Here is an 18,298-nt window from a genome sequence, read left to right as displayed (position 1 = left end):
GCATGGAAAGAGAAAGCAGGGGAGCTAGCTTACGCAGCTGTCTGATCAAGCCGGTACACATCCCTACTACGGAGGAAATCTGACTGGCCATTGACAACTCATTGTCAATCTTGATACCAAGACTTTTTACTTTATCACGTGGTATCGGTGTGGGACCTAATTCCTGGGGCCAATATAGGTCACTCCAGGGTGAGGCTACGGTCGAAACCACCAAAACCTCCGTTTTTTCCGGGTTTATTTTCAACAGGTTTGCAGTCATCCAGCCAACCGTATGTCTAAGAATGTTCTGGGCATTGGTTTGCGCCAAAGCCGTATTATCAATACTCAGTAGCAACTGGGTGTCATCGGCGTAATTAAACACACGACAACCCATGTTCACTAGAGAGTCAATCAACGGTTGCAGGTAGAGGTTAAACAGAAGTGGGGATAATGCAGAACCCTGAGGGACTCCACATTCCAGAATACCTACATTGGAGATACAATCCCCCAGTTGAATCCTCTGCGTCCTGCCCGTCAAAAAGGATTGAAGCCATTGATGGACCAAGCCCCTTATCCCAAAAGTGGCCAATCTGTCCAGTAGCAGGGAATGGCTGACAGTATCGAACGCCGCCGATAGGTCTAAAAGTATCGGGGCGCTCGGTTTCTTACTGTCAGCCATGCCTCTAAGCTCATCCAGCACCGAGAGCATCACCAACTCGGTGCTGTGGTTTGCACGAAACCCTGCCTGACGCTCCTGGAGTAGATGGTGTGACTCCAGGAATAAGGAAAGGGGCTTCAGCACATGTTGCTCCAAAACCTTGGACAGAAAAGGCAGTTGGGATATCGGCCTATAGTTTTTTAAAATAGCCGGATCGGCTCCTGACTTCTTTAACAAAGGCTTAACTCGTGCCTCCTTTAGACTCGATGGTAAATGGCCAGTCTCCATTGAGCTATTAAGAAGGGAGATGATATGATCTTCTAAAATAGGACGCGCCAGACGAAAAACCCTGGGGGGACACGGGTCCGCCGGGGAACCTGACTTGGTTCTACTCATGAGCTTCTCAAGACTTAGAGAGTCTATCTCAGGGAACCTTGAAATAGAGGCTTCCAAGGGGATTTGGACTTCCTGTGACGGAAGCGGGCCATTCAAGGTACTATTCTCGATCTCAGAAAGAATAGTCTCCACCTTCTCCAGAAAAAAGCGTTGAAAAGTATCAACGTTTATTGTGGTTTCAGTCGTTTCTGGTTTTTTACTCAACTCTGTTAAGATTTTAAACGTTTCTTTCTGAATATTCTCGGCCTGATTTATGCGGGTTTCGTAAAATTCTGCTTTTGTTGCCATAATCAGCTTTTTATATGAGTTGAGTGAGATTTTATACTGTTCCCGATCTATACCATCTTTTGTTCTCCTCCAGTTCCTTTCTAGATGGCGGAGCTTCTTTTTGTGGTCCCTCAGAAGCGGGGTGAACCATGGAGCCCCTTTTCCTACTCCTTTTGCTTTTTGTAGTTTCTCGGGTGCTATCTGGTCAATCGCCTGACTCAAATTCCGCATTATGTCCCTATAGTCCTGATCTAAGTCCCCACTAGAGGCCAATGATTGGGCATGATCAGGAAGAATACTGGTCAAAGATTGTGAATCAACTTTTATCCACTGACAAACTTTTTTCAGTTTTAGTGGTTTTTGGGCTGGATAACCAACAGTGGGGATCTCACAATTCAACAAATGATGATCCGGCCAGATACAAGGTAAAATGTCCACAAGGTTTACCTTTGGGTCTGAGGTCCAAATAAGATCAAGGGTATGCCCCTTAATATGTGTGGGGGCATCTACAAGTGAAGACATAATATTCTCCAGGTGTCGAGTTGCCGGATCTTTATGGGCTTTATCCCAATGCATGTTAAAGTCCCCGGTTACCACAATTTTTTGGTATCTTGTGCGAAAATCAGACATAATAGGGGCAAATAAATCGTTAAATGCTGAGGTAGAATTTGGAGGACGATAAACTGTAAGAATCACAAGGCATGAATTATTCAGAGTAATCTTCACTCCAAGTATGTCGGATAGATCTACGGTCTCAGCCGCTATTTTGACGACCTTTAGGTATTTTTTATACAAAATTGCTACCCCCCCCCACCCCGAGCGTTGTCGGCACGATTGTGCCATACCGCATCGTATTCATTGGGGAGGGCGGCTATGATGTCAGGCAAGGAATTATCGCCCAACCACGTCTCTGTAAGAGTTAAAACATCAATGTCCTCATCCTGAAGAAGAGTGAAGATTTCAAGATGATGCTTATGAAGCGATCTTGTGTTCAGGCTGGTTAGCTTCAGAGAAGGCGGGTCAGTCCCAGACCTCCCTCTGGGAGGTCGAAGGATATTCAAATCCTCTAGTTTAGTCATGATAGTGGGATCTAGCTTCTGCCTACCAATATCTAAATAATGTAGATCTCTAGAAGAGAATACCTGTCGCGGACCAGGAGACCAAGCCCCTGAGCCCGGCCGAGCGCGGACGGGCGCAGATGGGCTGAACTCAGGCGTAACTCCGGCGGAGATCCGGCGTGCCCGCTGCGCGTCAGCATGACCGGCTTAAATAGAGGTCTAGCGTCCTTCTGACGACTAGACCGTCAACAAAGATGGCGCCGCCAGGCGTCCTTCTCTCCCCCAATATGTCCGCAGTAGGTAGTGGAGATGGAAAAGGGACCCGCTAAAGGAGCGGTGAGTGTTCCAATAATTATAGTGCAAGTAAGAGGGCCAGCGAATTAAAACCAGAGGAACAAGAAATAAAATAAAATAAAATACCAAAAGCGGGAATCGTTAAAAATACAAGCCGAAAATTGCACTATTGCCGTTTTAAGCGCAGCGCGCTATGCGATCACACTGCAGGTCAGGTCAAGAATTGCCACTAGATTTACCCGGCTTAAATAGAGGTCTAGCATCCTTCTGACGACTAGACCGTCAACAAAGATGGCGCCGCCAGGCGTCCTTCTCTCCCCCCAATATGTCCGCAGTAGGTAGTGGAGATGGAAAAGGGACCCGCTAAAGGAGCGGTGAGTGTTCCAATAATTATAGTGCAAGTAAGAGGGCCAGCAAATTAAAACCAGGGGAACAAGAAAGAAAATAAAATAAAATACCAAAAGCGGGAATCATTAAAAATACAAGCCGAAAATTGCACTATTGCCGTTCTAAGCGCAGCGCGCTATGCGATCACACTGCAGGTCAGGTCAAGAATTGCCACTAGATTTACCCGGCTTAAATAGAGGTCTAGCGTCCTTCTGACGACTAGACCGTCAACAAAGATGGCGCCGCCAGGCGTCCTTCTCTCCCCCCAATATGTCCGCAGTAGGTAGTGGAGATGGAAAAGGGACCCGCTAAAGGAGCGGTGAGTGTTCCAATAAATATAGTGCAAGTAAGAGGGCCAGCGAATTAAAATCAGGGGAACAAGAAAGAAAATAAAATAAAATACCAAAAGCGGGAATCGTTAAAAAAACAAGCCGAAAATTGCACTATTGCCGTTCTAAGCGCAGCGCGCTATGCGATCACACTGCAGGTCAGGTCAAGAGGTGTGGCTCCGCTTGGAGACAATGGCACCATTGGTTTCTGGAGAGACACGTGGATCCCATGGGAGCAAAGGTTACTCACACTCTAAATTTCCTAGCGGAACTGGCTCAGGCTGGACTGGCTTATCGAACAGTTAATTATTTTCGCTCGGCAATCTCAGCGGGACATAGCGATATTGTTGGTAAACCTGCAGGGTAGCATCCCTGGGTTTGTAAGTTAATGAAAGGCATCCACCTGTCTAACTCTCCAGAGCCTGGACATTCAGGCCTGTGGGACGTTCATGCAGTGTTGAGACATCTTCTAGGCTCGCAGGATAACCAATATTTATTTCGCAAGGAGCTGTCCGCCAAACTAGCAATTCTGCTGTGTCTCATTTCCAGTAAGTGGGTTACAGATACGAGAGCATTGGACATCGCCACAAGATTTTTACCCCCGAGGGGGTCAATTTTACCATATCCAGTACGACAAAAACCAATACCAGGTCAGTATCTCATCCTTTCTTTCCGGAACATTCTCAGTTGTGTGTGGTTAGGTGCATTAAGGCATATGAGGATATGACTTTGGACCTCTGACCCCCTCGGGAACGGCAACTCATCACCATGCAGAAACCTTTCAAAGCGGTTTCTTCTCCTTCCATTGCCAGATGGGTATGATGGATCATGACAGAGGCAGTTGTGGGTATGCGTAGATTTGGTGCACATTCCATGAGAGAAGCTATGGCATCAAAAGCCATTCAGGTAGGTGGTAGGCTGGAAGATATTATGAATGCAGCTCATTGGTCTTCGGAGTCTACCTTTGAGAAGGGGGCAGCATCTCTGGTCGTAAGTAAGCTTTGAACATGCATAATCCTCAACTCCGTTCTGACATAGAATGAAAAATGTCCTAGCTAACGAGAAGGAAAGTTTCAATTCTATTAAGGACACAGAGGCAAGGATTATCCTGCCCTGAGAATCCCTTCGATCTCAGTCCCTCCCAGGATAATTAGTTACCAGTAAAAACTATGCTTCCATGTTAATGACTAGTTGTTGAAATATTACTTGTAATGATTTTTATGCAGTTGGAATATTGCACTCTGAGTGAATTTATTGACTAGTGTTGACATATTGATATATTCTGAAGAGTGCTTTTTATGGGACTCTCTCAGTATTGTAGGTAATGATCAAGGGCCTGATGTACCAACATTGTATTTTGCGAGTCCTTAATAGCGAATTTTACCGATTCGCTTTTATGGACTTGCAAAATGCAATGTATGTAGGTTTCGCAAATAAAATTGCGATTCCTACGCATTTCTTATTTGCGACTCGCAAAATGCGAGTCGCAAATAAGGAATGGCTTCCCATTCATTCCTATGGGCCTAGAGGCCCATAGGAATGAATGGGAATTGCATGCGCAATTTGCGAGTACCCAATAGGTACTCGCAAATTGCGCATGTAATTGCAAGGGTGCCAAATGGACACCCCGTTGCACCCCTGAAATATGCATGTGTGCACCTGTGGCGCACATACATGCCCTAAGGGCATGTATGTACGCCACATGGCACCTAGAAAAATACAAAAGGTGCATTTTTCTTGGAACTTGCAAATTACCACCAACTAGAAGTTGGTGATATTTTGCGATTCCTTAAAGCCAGGTCGCAATTTCTTTTGCTTCCTGCATTGCATTTAAGGAATTGCAAATTGCGATTCCTTAAATGCATTCGCAAAATAGGTAATCACAAAAATTGTGATTCCCTATTTTGCAAATGACTTTTGAGATGATGCATCCCAAAAGGCTTTTTACCGTTCGCAAATGGGCCAATTCTGCGAATTGGCCCGTTTGCGAACGGTAAAAAGCTTGATACATCTGGCCCCAAAAGTTCTAATAAGTTGAAGATCCCAGCTTAATATCTTCCAGAGAAGCGGAAGGGACATCGCTTGATTGTATGCAACGGACTGATCTGTGATTGGACTATGGTTACCATGGAGACTGCTTCCCTATGGTTGAGGAGATGTGTAGTCTGTAATATTTCCTGTTTTTTGTCTAAAGTTCTTTTAATACTGCTGTGAAAATAAAGTGAAGAAATAAATGCTTAATCCTTGCCACTTTGTCCTTTACGGAATTGAAACTTTCCTTCTCGTTAGCTAGAACATTTTTCATTCTATGTTAGGACCAAGGGCTTTGGATTATGCTTCTCTTTCTTTGCTGTTAAATTCACAGTAGCCAATCAAAACACTTAAAACGTTAAGCTGTATATGCCATGAGCTGCAATAGCCCAATGTCCCATCCAATCACAGGGGCTCATGCCTCTCTATATATGCTGACATCCCCATAGTCCTTCCTCTTTACTGCTGCAGAAGCCGAGCTAAGTGCCTTTTCTTATATTAGTACCTTTGTGCCTTGTTATAGTGCTTTATTGCCATTGTGATTGTGTACTTGCGGCAGCGGGTGCAGCCCCCTTAAATGCCCATACGTAGCCTGTTGCCGTGCCAGTGTGGAGCAGTGTTAAAAATGGGGGTCTCTAGTTAGCAAGGGCTTGCACCTTTGTCCAAATAGGGACCCTTCTTCCTAGTCAGGATAAGGGAGTTACACTCCTAAAATAACCCCTGCTCACCCTCTTGGTAGCTTGGCACGAGCAGTCAGGCTTATCTTAGAGGCAGTGTGTAAAGCATTTCCACATACCAACAGTAATACAGTGTAAGCGCTACAAACGGACACCACACCAGTTTAGAAAAATATCCAATATTTGTATATACTTAAGACAAGACCAAAACAATAAAAATAAATCCACAATACAGTACTTAAAAATCTTCAGTTATCAACATAACCTTGTAAAACAGTTCCTTGATGTCGATAGCTCTGTCCGGGGCTATCACGGCGTCGTGAGCAAACAAATCCAAACCGTTCTGGCTGACCGCGGTGTCGCTGGCCAGCTACGGTGTCGGGAAGACCCGCAAACAGTACCTTTCAGAAATGCAGGGAGTCGATGACCTCTCGTTGAGCTTCCGAAAACACGGCGTCCGCAGGCGTCGGTTCCGGAGGTCGGTGCAGGAGTCGTCGGGGCCCCCAAAGTCACACGTGTTGCAGATCGAACTCCTCTTTGTTGAAGTCAGGAGCGCTGGCGTCGGCCGGCGTCTGGTGCTGCGGTACGAAGTGCGGCGTGTGGTGCCCTCAGGTCGTGGTGCGAGCAGCGGCTCAGTGGCGGCGTCAGATGGCGTAGTCGGTGAGACCAGGGTCACGGTGCGGCGTTGTGGCGGTGCCCTCTGCGGTGCCTTCAGGACACGGAGTCGGCTGCGGCGTCGTAGACGACGTCAAGCTTGAAGTCTTTGGTGTTCCTGAGACTTCTTTAACAGGGGGCAAGCTCTACCTCAAGCCCTTGGAGAAACTCACAAAAGTAGATTGCAGAAAGTTCATTCCAGTCCTTTCACTGCCCAAGACAGAAGCAGCCACTGCAGGCCAACACAGCAAAGCACACAACAAAGTGGTAGTCCCTCCTCACAGCTTCTCCAGCTCTTCTTCTTGGCAGTCTTCTTGATCCCAAGAGCGTTCTGAAATCTTGGGGTCTGGGTCCCAATATTTATACTAGCAAATCCTTTGTCTCTGAGGGCAGAGGGTCCTATACTTAGGTCAAACCAGTTCTGGGTGCATTCTGCCAGTGTGCACCTTCTTCCTTTGTCAGTGTGGGCCAGGGTCCTCAGACGCACCACAGGAGGTGGAGCCAGCATTGTGGAAGGCAGGCACTGCCCTATTCAGGCCCAGGTCTACTCCTCCCACCCATCTACATGCAGATGGTCTATTCATCCCTGTGCTGACTCACACTGCCTCCTGGAGTCTCCCCCAGCCCCTGTCATTCACAAACTAGACAGACAATACACAACCTAGCAGAAGCAATCGGGATGGTTAGGCAAGAAAATACCTACTTTCTAAAAGTGGTATTTTCAAACACAGAATGTTAAAACCAACTTCACTAAAAGATGTATTTTATCATTCTGAGTTCAGGCATACTAAACTCGAATTTCTACCATGTTCCCTGGGTCAGTTAGGATTATAGGATGTTATAATCAAACTGCCCATTCTGGCCTATGGGGAAAAGGTAGCCTTGCAATAGTGAAAAACGAAGTAGGCTGTAATTCACTATCAGGACATGCCACACACACCAGGGCATGTCCTACCTTTCACATACAATGCACCCTGCCCACAGGGGTACCTTGGGCCTACCTTAGGGGTGACTAACATGTAGAAAAGGGAAGGTTCAGGGACTGGCAAGTGGGTGCACTTGCCCAGTCGACATGGCAGTCCCAGACTGCACACAGGCTCTGCAATGGCAGGCCAGAGTATACTTTGCAGGCTGTTTGCGTGGGTGGCACAATCCAGTGCTGCAGCCCACGAACAGCATTTGATTCATGGGCCCTGGCACTCGCAGTGCACTTTACTAGGGACTGACACATAAATCAAATAGTCTAATCATGGAAACACCAATCCATAACACATTTTACACAGAGAGCATATGCACTTTAGCACTGATTAGCAGTGGTAAAGTGCCCAGAGTCCTAAAACCAACACAAACAGGTCAGGGAAAAATAGGAGGAAAAAGTAAAAGGTTTGGGGATAACACTACAAAAAGGGCCATTTCCAACAAACAGGCTCAGGGAATCGGAGTGATTTGACCACTTGGAGCGATGAATCTGTCTTCTTTCTATTGCTGGCCTCAGAATCTCTGATCGGCTGTGCAGAGGCCTTCCAAGTGCTCCAGTCCCCAGTGAATGCCCGGCTGGGCGATTAAAGGTTTTTACTGTCCCCTGCCCTAGGGAAAAATGCAGGTGGCTCCCTTCACTTTAATTTGGACTAGCTTGAGCATCTTTGCTCTTTAGTTGCCTTACAGGCTTGAATGTACCTGCTATTTGGGGTCCATATCCCCCCTAAACTCTTCCACCTCTTCGCTGCACACCTCTTGACAAACAGCAATCGCGTATTATGCTGATGAGGAGGAAGGCAACATGGCGTATACAGAAGTGCCTTATGAAAACCAGGTGGAAGAGCGGTTAGAGGAAGCACTGGACACCCATGTGCAGAATTCCGTTAATAGGGCCCTGATTAGGGCTTTGAGGCCTTTTACACAGTAGCTGGTTCGTTATGGAACACGAGTTGATGGGGGCCCCTGGTGTCTCCTTTTCCAGTGATGTTGCAACGAATCAAGTGGTATTCCCCAGATAGCCTTAGGTGGTGGTTCTTCTACTTCTTCGGCACAAGGGATTTGAGCGTGACGTGCGCAACACCATAAGGTTGGAATGCCCTCGACCATCTCTCCTTCGCAATGTAGCAGATACACTTGAATTAGATCTCAACATGGCAACTTTTCTCAAGAAGTTTGTGAAAGACCCTAAAAAAAAGGTCTGGACATGGCATGGGTGACAGGATAAATTGCTCAGTTGGATCCAGTTGAGATCCTTAAATGGGCCCAGAGAGTGCTGTGGTTCCTCAGCAATGCTAACTGCTCCTCGTCTACTGAACGGAGTAAATCGTTTCTAATGAGGATTGAGCTGAAGCTGGTGGAATTGGCCTCTACGGAGGCAGGCACTCTGGCAAACAGATTGATCTTTAGGGACAGATTTGTTAAAGATCTTGGGAAGTATGTTGCCACATTTTCCGCCTTAGATAAGGCCCAAAAGTCTATCTAGAAGGTGTTCTACAGTGGTCTTTTTGTCAGGGCCGGGTGCACGAAAGGCAGAGCACTAGGCTGAGGATTCCATCAGGCCCCCAGAGGCTACTATCAGAGGGGAAGATGTGTTCCCTCAGAATCCTCCAACTTCTACCCCACTCGTAACAGAGGAGATCATGGCTGTGTCCACCGAGGCGGATATTGAGGTGCTCACAATGCAGCCGATGCCACTTACTCAGGTAAGAGTTATTCCGACTTCAGAGGCCTTGGTGGGGGAAGGCTACAGTTGTACCTGCACAGTTGGGAGGTTTACACACAGGATCCGTGGGTATTGAAGACAGTTCAAGGGTTCAGATCTGGAGTTCTACTTCACCCCTCACCAGGGCAAACAACCCACTCTTTCTTTTTTCCCAAACAGAGAGCAATTTCATAGACGAAGAAATTCAGACCCTACTATCCAAAAGAGTGGTTGTGCGGACCGCTCCTAATCCCCAAGGCTTTGACAGCACTATTTTCTTGGTTCTAAAGAAGGACCACAGTCTTTGGCTGGTCCTGGACCTCAAACATTTCAATTCTTGGATAGTGTATTGCCGCTACAAGATAGAGGGCAAACACTTACTCCGCGATCTGTTGCAAGAGGGAGATCGGATGGTTCATCTAGACCTCAAGGATGCTTACTTAGCGGTCCCCATCTTTGCCCCCACCGGAGATTTCTCCAATTTTTGTGGCACCATCAATGGTCCGAGCTCACTACCATGCCCATTGGACTGTCATCAGCTCAATGGTGTTTCACCAAAATGCTGCAGCCGGTTGTCCAATATCTCCGAGTAAGGTAAATCATATACCTAGATGACATCCTCCTTCAGGATCTGGGGTTCATCATCAATTTGGAGAAATCGGCCATGGTTCCTTCCCAGTTTTCTGGAATTTCTGTGTTTCCAGGCAGATTCTATCAAGGCCCAACTAGAGTTACCATTGAAAAAAACGGTTGTTTTATCAAGACCGAGTTAAGGAAAGTGCTTGCCTCTCCGACTAGATCATTGAGGATACTAGCTCGTCTTGTTGGTCTGTAGGTGTCCTCCATTCAGACGATATTTCCGGGTCCCCTTCATTACCGGGCCCTTCAAAGACTGAAGATCATACATCTTCGGAAGGGGCTTTCCTACTCAGAGTGAATAGTACTGTCGAAGAAGCCAGGAGGGAGATGTCCTGGTGGTTGGATCACATGAATGCATGGAAAAGCAAGGCTATATTTGCATCAGTTTCGGAGGTGACCATAGAATGCCAGCTGTTGGGGGGCCTATGTGGTTGGTGGAGACGGGAGGGGGGAGGGCAGGTGGTCCTTGGAGTAACTTCACCTCCACCTCAATTGCCTCAAACTGTTGGCAGGGTCATTTACAGTTCACTCTCTATCACCACTCAAAACTAGTTGTTGCATTCTTCTGAGAATGGACAGCGTATCAGCGGTATGATACATCAACCGGCTGGGTGGGACAAAAGCCCTTCTTTTGGTGGAGATTGCCAAGGATTTCTACCATTACTGTCTACAGCATTAAATCTCAGTGACGGCAGACAGCAGTTCAATGTGATAGACGGGAATTCTCGGTTCTTACGTGAGTCCAACGATTGGAGACTCCATCCCAGAGTATTTCAGGAGCTGAATTGACTTTGGAGCCCATGCTTGATCGATCTATTTGCGTCTCGTCTGAATGCACATCTTTTACAGTTGGAGGCCAGATCATCTGGCGGCCAATTCCGATCCCTTTCTCCAGTCTTGGTCGACTGGTCTTCTGAACACATTTCCCCCTTCTCGATGATCCAGAGGGTACTGTTGAGGTTGAGTCGACAGACAGCAGAATTCATCTTAGTGACCCCCAATTGGAAATCCCAGTCTTGGTTTCCTGTGGCTATGTCGCTGATTTGCGCTCCACCAGTGAAGATTCTTTCTTTTCCAAACCTTCTCTCATACCCGATGGGTCTTCTGCATTTGTTGGTGTCGCAGGCCAGTTATCCCTCCTGGCATGAAATCTTCCAGGCGACACTGCCAAGTGCTAGGAGTTTCGCAGGACACTATGTTCTTCTTATCACAGACTTGGTCTTGCTCTATACACAAACGATATGAGGCAGCTTGGTACCGATGAGTACGCTGGTGGAGAGAACGGAGTGTGAATTCCGTGGGGGCAGGTTTCCATATGATTGTGAATTTCTTATCTGAATTGCCTAGTCAAGGCCTCGCTTATAGGATGGTTAATAACATCCGTTCTGCTAATTCTGCTGGACACCCTCATTTGGATGGCAAATTTGTTGGTGAACATCTATTGGTTTGCAAATTTCTGTGCAGTATTCGGTTAGATTGTCCTCCTCAACCGACGTATTCTATGTTATGGGATGTTGACGTGGTTTTGCGTTTATTCAGATCATGGCCAGCTAACGAGGATCTTTCTTGTAAACAGTTGTCGGCAAAGCTGACACTTCTGTTGTGTCTTGTTTCCTGTCAACGCATTTCGGATGTGCAGGCCCTGGATTTAGCAGGTACAGCTTGTACTCCCTCCGGGGTGCCTTTTACTATTTCAAGACATACAAAGACTGCTTCATGATATATCAGTTATCTTCCTTTTCCTCATGATCTGTTGTTATGTGCGGATAAATGCCTCAAATCATATAAGGAGTGTACCTGTGAATCGCTCAGAGATTTTGCGGGACAACTGCTCATTTCTCTTCAGAAACCTTTCCACCTGGTCTCCTCGCCAACTTTAGCCAGATGGGTCAAATTGTTGGCTGAGGCTCATATGCATTTCTCCAGTTTTGGAGCTCATTCTAAAGCCTTTTTGACTGGTTCTCATTTGGAGGTCATACTGGTCTTCTAATTACACCTTTAAGGTTTTTTATCATAAGCCTATAGTGGATGTTGCATCAATGGTGATGACTCAACTTTAAACTGGCATAATCCAAAGCCTCCATTCCTGACATAGAATTACATTTTTTCTAGCTATGGCGCCAACATTTTTCAATTCTATTAAGGACACATAAGCGATGATTATCCCACCCTAGGACTTTACACTACCTTTTAATGGGTTGTTAATAGTACACATTATTTCTGCATGTTATTATGCTTTCTGTGACTCATTGCTTATTGCTGATACTGTTGTCTTATTACGTTCTCACCATAATTGATTGAAGTATCTTTCTGGGATTGGCTATTACCTTTGTTGTTTTTGTTGCAGGAACGGAAGTTAAATCGGCTTGAAGCTGCATATAAAGTTGCTGATGGTTGACCAGCTGTATCGCTGCGACAGAAGTTCATCTTCGCTGACTGTGTTCGGTTACTCCTGTGGGTTGGACATGTTGGTTTGATTGAAGTTTCATGTTGGACTCGGGTTTTGAGGCTTTATGTTGATGTTCGCAAAGAAAGTGGAAGGACTATGGTGATGTCGACATGTATAGGGAGGCATGACCCCTGTGATTGGATGGGACATTGGGCTATGCAGTGTAACGTTTTAAGTGTTTTGATTGGCTGCTGTGAATTTAACAGTAAAGAAACAGAAGCATAATCCTCATCTTCGTGTCCTTAATGGAATTGAAAAGTCTTGTTGTGTTAGCTAGAAATGTTTCCATTGCAAAAGCTGTGGACGGTTTCTGATAAATGAACAGCATCAGGATTTAGGGCCAGATGTACCAGCCTCGTGTCTGCTATAGCATCTTCCCACGCAAAGCCTTTTTTAAGGCTCACCTGAGAAAGCTGTTCTTTGCAAGATCTTTTGTTTAAAAAAGAAAGAAAGAAAGAAAGAAAAAGGGCTTTGAATGCGCCCTTTATTTACCATTGGTTGGCTTCATCGTCACTTTCTTTTTTTAAATTGATATGCATAAGTGTGTTATCTTGTAAGGCAAGACCTATTGGCTTTGCTAGTGCTTGTTTGGATGTATGAGTAGCTCACGCTTAAACCTTCATAAAGTATTTACACAAATGTATCCATTCCACATTTGGGTCATTTTTAGCAGCATCCTCTGTGTTATAAAGGTCATCCTGGATGTTCTAAAAATAATCTGGGTTTGTATATTCCCCTGGAGGAAACAGAGAAAATAGACAAACTATAACCACATTATGTTTTTTATGGGCTGAAACGTGCTGTTCAAGAAAGTATGTGTTTTTTTCTAAAAAAAAAATGGCATCAACAATAGGGTTGCTTTGCTATAGTAAACATCTTCACAGCTTTCAGGAAAAAGCAGAGTTTTATATATAACAAAAAAACATAATCCTACTACTGTCTTGTCCATTTTTCTGAGGGGTAGTCCGTTTTCCTAATTTTTGAGGTTTCAACCTGCTTGCAGTTTGTGGTAGAAATATGTGTGAACCCCAGGGTTGATCCCAGAAAGTTATACTTTTCTGAAAAGTAAACAAAAGTCTGAATTCAGCAAGTGGACGTTTGTGAGGATCTCTCTTGTTTTCCCCCCCAAAAATAATAGTTAAAATGAAAACAAAAAAACTAGTAGGAAAATACACAAAAGATTCCCATTGTCCCTGGGCTGAGCTATGTTTGTCATAGTTGATATGTCAAGCCACATAAGTGGAATCTTGTTTTTATAGAGACAGGTGGGGAAACTGTAGGTGATAGGAGTGTTGTGGATCCCAGCAGATTCCGTAAGTTTCTGTCTCAGAAATGCATGATTTAAGGCAAACTTTGAGGTTTGCAGGGTACTGTGAGTAAAACAACGTTGTGGGATCCATGCAAGGCACACCTCCCTGAATTCCCTGGGTCGTCTAGTGTTCAGAAATATCTAGGTTAGGAAAGTTTCCCCAGGTGGCAGCCTGTCCCAAGTCCTAATAGATCTCCCATTGAGCATAGCAAGTAGGACAGTAATGGGATTTAGCCCCACTCTGCTGGCCAATATGTAAAGACTCAAAAGAAAAATGGACGTTGCTGCAGCATTATGTGTACACATGCATGTATGCAGCCGCATTGGCAAAAATGCACTGTATCAATTCCCATGAATCCAATGGATTTCAGTACACCATATATGTTTCTTCAAGCCTTTATGTAGTGGAGATGCCAAGTACAACAAGTCCATCAATCAGACAGCAGGGCAGCCAGGTCTTAACTGATCTAATTCACAAAGCAACATAGAAATGCCTCAGAAGATTCTGAATTCTAATATGTAGTCACAAACAGTGCTAGCATATTTGCAAGCCACAACACACCTTCCCCAATATTAATACAAACAACCAAATGACACAATAAAATATTAAAACAAGAACTAGCTCAATTAGCAATATATTCAGAATATAAATAGACACATCATATCACCCATTAATTCATTTCATAATTCTTCCACCATTTAGGCCTTCTACAATTTCTTATTGCACGACCACCTTCCACTCTAGGAAATGCAGCAGGAGAAAAGCAAGGTTTCCCATTCATATAATTCAAATCTCCAGAATTTGCTTTGATAGTGCATGACATACTCCGCTCATCGCCTGTGTCCAAAACAACAACATTCATGCACACTTCTTTTATTTTGTAAAGGTCCTGCAAACTTTGGCCTCCTTTTCTTCACCAAACACGGTTTCCTGATCAATACCACATCATCCAAAGTCCAGGTGCCCCTTCTCACACAGTTCTTTCTATAATATATGGCTTTGTATCCCTTCTGATGTTTCTTTCTCTGTCCACAATATACGCCTTATTCAACCTCAAGCTCTCACCATGATCAGTGCTCAACTATACACGATTAAGCTTGGAACATAGAACCCTTCCTTTTCAAAACGAGTAAAGGATACTTCAAAGTCACTGAGTTGGGGGCATTGTGATGTGGCTACCATGTTTTTCTGAGAACTTCCTTGAGCGTAATCCACATTTACGCACATGACTTGAGAACCCCATTCATGCACTCTGAAAAGCCATTTGCTTGTGGGCAATAAAGGGGTGCTCTATGATGCTTAATCAAGAAGTCTTTTTTTAAAATTCCTTAATTTCCATTTAAACAAATTTCACTCCATTGTCCGTAACTATGATTTTAGGAATCCCCTGGCATGCATATTCATCTTTCAAAATATCAATTTGGTGACCACCAAATTGGTCATGTAATCAACTAACAACACATAAGTCTTCCTTGGTTGCAACAAATCAAATGGGCCCATTTATCCAACCCAAGCTTCAGCCATGGCTCACGAGGAACTCCCACTGGAGATAACGATGTTGTATGAATGACTTTGCTGTTGTCACTCTTAGCAAACTGCAAACAAACTTTGACTACTCTCTTAACGTGACTATCAAGATTAAGCCACCAATAAAACTCCTTTATGCTAGTTTTAGCTAGATTCCTTCCTAGATTACCCTTTTAACTCAAATTTACAATTTCTTTGCTTAAATCCTTCGGCGGAATCATACGTGCAACCTGGAACAGATATCCATCTATCAGACACAGTTCGTCTCTCGCATTTCAATATCTTTTAAAAAAAAAAAATTATTGAGAGTTCAAGGATAGACAGAGATACATAACTGCAAAGTTAAAGTGCATTGTGCGAGACAATTAGATTATAAATACTCGAGCTGCCATTACAGATAAACATCGTACAGGAAAGAAATACCACCATACAAATCCGCAGTATAAAGTGCGAAATGCAGAAAATTAAAAGTATACATATTCAAGCTGTCAAACAAATAACCATGTTGCAGAAAGGGAATAGAGCATTCATATGGCAAGAAGGTAAGAGATACAAAAAGTGCAAAAGTACATAACATGGAGTATCAAAAGTTTTGGAGGGTGATCATCGAGATACATACTCTCTCATACTTGGCTATTTGATCCAAAACCTGCCACCCCCTCGGCCCCTTATACACCGTCAAAGCAGAGACCCTTTACCTTACTTTTTGGACTAATTCCCCAAGGAACTCCAGCGTTTCTCAAACTTCCTTGAAGACCCTGATCTTAAGGCATATTTTTTTTCACAGTCTTTGATTCTGTTTAATTTCGCTCGCCAGGCTTGGAATGAAGGGATCTTATCGGTTCGTCATCTCTGTAAATTTAATGATCTTGCTACTAGTGCTGCAATAAATAAGCACTCGTCATGGGTGGAGCTTAGCATTCTATTGGGAGAGCAACCCAAAACTGCAATGGATATGTCAATGGAAATGGAAAGATCTATGGTGACTAGAGATAGTTTTTAATTTCTTCCCACAAAGTGCTGATTTTCAGACATTCCCAAACAATGTGTGACCAGGTGCCACCATTCTCTTTGGCGCAACAGAAACACCTGTCATCAATTTGTGGATAAATATTATGTAGGAAAGAAAGAGTCCTATAAATTAGCCATTTAGAAGAAAATTGCGCCTCTCAGTACAGAAGCATTGAGTTTATTAATTCTGCTCCAAGTTAAATTTGAGAGGTGCATCCCTTCCCTTTTCCACCATCTATCTCGAATTTTGACCCATGTACTGACTGACCGTTGTGACGGGGTATCAAAAGCTTCACTGATGTCTGCTCTTGAAGGTATACTTCTTAGGTCCAATTTTTCCAAAAAGGGTTTAATAATGATAAATGACCATTTCAGCAATGCTTTAGAGTGTAGGAGCCCCATTTCTATCTCAGGCCAAGACTTCCAGCAGTTGCCTATGATAAAATCCCGAATCTGTACATAGCCATTATCTTCCCATATTTTTAAGATACGGGTATCTAATAAACATCTTTCCCATGTATTAAAATGGGACAGCCTTGTCGAGCAATTCATTCTTGGAATACCAAAAAATGTTAGGAATTGAGTTTTTTGCTTGAACATCCATTGAAGGGTCTTATATCAAACTTTTTGGGGGTATTTAACTATTCTTGTGGGGTCGGCAATATTGATCTCCATTAATATTTTATTCATAAAAAAATTGTCTACCTCAGAGGGGTCTAATAGAGATAAAAATCTACAACTATTATGTGCAAAACTAGCGTGGTAGTAATTCCTAATATTTGGAAGGGACAGCCCTCCCTCTGCAACAGGGTAGCTTAAAGTGCTCAATGCCAACCTCAGTGTTTTGTTAGACCATAAGAAGGAAGAAAACATACTATCTATCTCTTTAAAAAAAGATGCTTGAAGCGCGCTTGGGGCAGCTCTAAATAGGAAATCAAATAAGGGCAGAATAGACATACGAATTAGTGCCACCCAACCTAAAATTAGTAGAGGGAGTTGGTTCCATCGTGCTAAGAGGCGTTTCACTTTTTTAATCAACGGGGTATAGTTCAAGTGGAATATGTCTTCTACTTTCTCCGTCACGTAGATCCCTAAGTATCTCTTTGGACGAGTGTTATATACGGATCTAAAATCTAGCAATAGTGAATCGGTGGAACAATTGCACAGAAATATCTTCATCTTGGATTTATTTATTTTATAGCCTCCTATTGTCTGGAAATCTGAGAAAATGCTCTTGATTTGCTCCTGGGTGTCATTTCCAGGATTTAAGAAAATAATGATATCGTCATCCCTTGAAGGGGGAGGGTCTGCACCTTTTTCTGTCTAATTGCTATTGCTAAGTGTTCTATAAATAGCGCAAATAAAATCAGAGAAAGAGGACACCCTTGTCTGGTGCCTCTATTTATTGGACAGGTGCCTACGTTTATGGAGTTAATTAGGATTTGCGTCTGTGAGTTCGTATATAACCGTCTTATTAGTTGTGTGAACCCATTTCATTATCTTGTAAAAGCATCAGGAACATCTTTGATATTTGGCCATCCACTTACTACATACTTAGATAATTTACTCCACTCCTCATCACAACTCTTGGCACATTCCCAATCTTCCTTAGCAATCGCCTTGTCCTTCACCCTTGCCACAGGTGTAGCAGGATCAATCTACTCACCGCTGCACCCAATGGGCAACCTAGACAGCAAATCAGCTGTAAGATTCGGCCCCCAGGTAAATATTACACCTGGAAGTTATATTCAGTTAAACCTTCAATCTATATCCTAATCATTGGCATTAAAATGGTATTATCTCTACACACAAACATCTGTACAAGAGAACAATGGTCATATCTTGCCACAAACGGTACATCCCAATAATAAAATCTGAAATGCTATATCACCCAAGCCACAGCTAGGGCTTCCCTCTCTATGACTGAGTAGCGTTCCTCTGCTCCTCACGAG

At 44.0% G+C, this 18,298-nt stretch overlaps 1 long non-coding RNA gene across 1 annotated transcript in view; it reads left to right on the top strand.

Moving 5' to 3' along the window:
- The window catches only part of LOC146799878 (uncharacterized), a 33,344-nt gene extending 20,623 nt beyond the window's left edge, over positions 1–12,721 (top strand). The window contains exon 4 of the long non-coding RNA XR_014968042.1: positions 12,397–12,721. This is a non-coding gene — a long non-coding RNA (uncharacterized LOC146799878). The remainder of the gene's footprint in view (positions 1–12,396) is intronic.
- Positions 12,722–18,298: the final 5,577 nt, after the last annotated feature.

The sequence above is a fragment of the Triturus cristatus genome, chromosome 8 (genome assembly GCF_964204655.1).
Source record: "Triturus cristatus chromosome 8, aTriCri1.1, whole genome shotgun sequence".
NCBI lineage: Eukaryota > Metazoa > Chordata > Amphibia > Caudata > Salamandridae > Triturus > Triturus cristatus.
The sequence above is the reverse complement of the archived record's forward strand: the minus strand, read 5'-3'. Positions and strand labels throughout refer to the sequence as shown.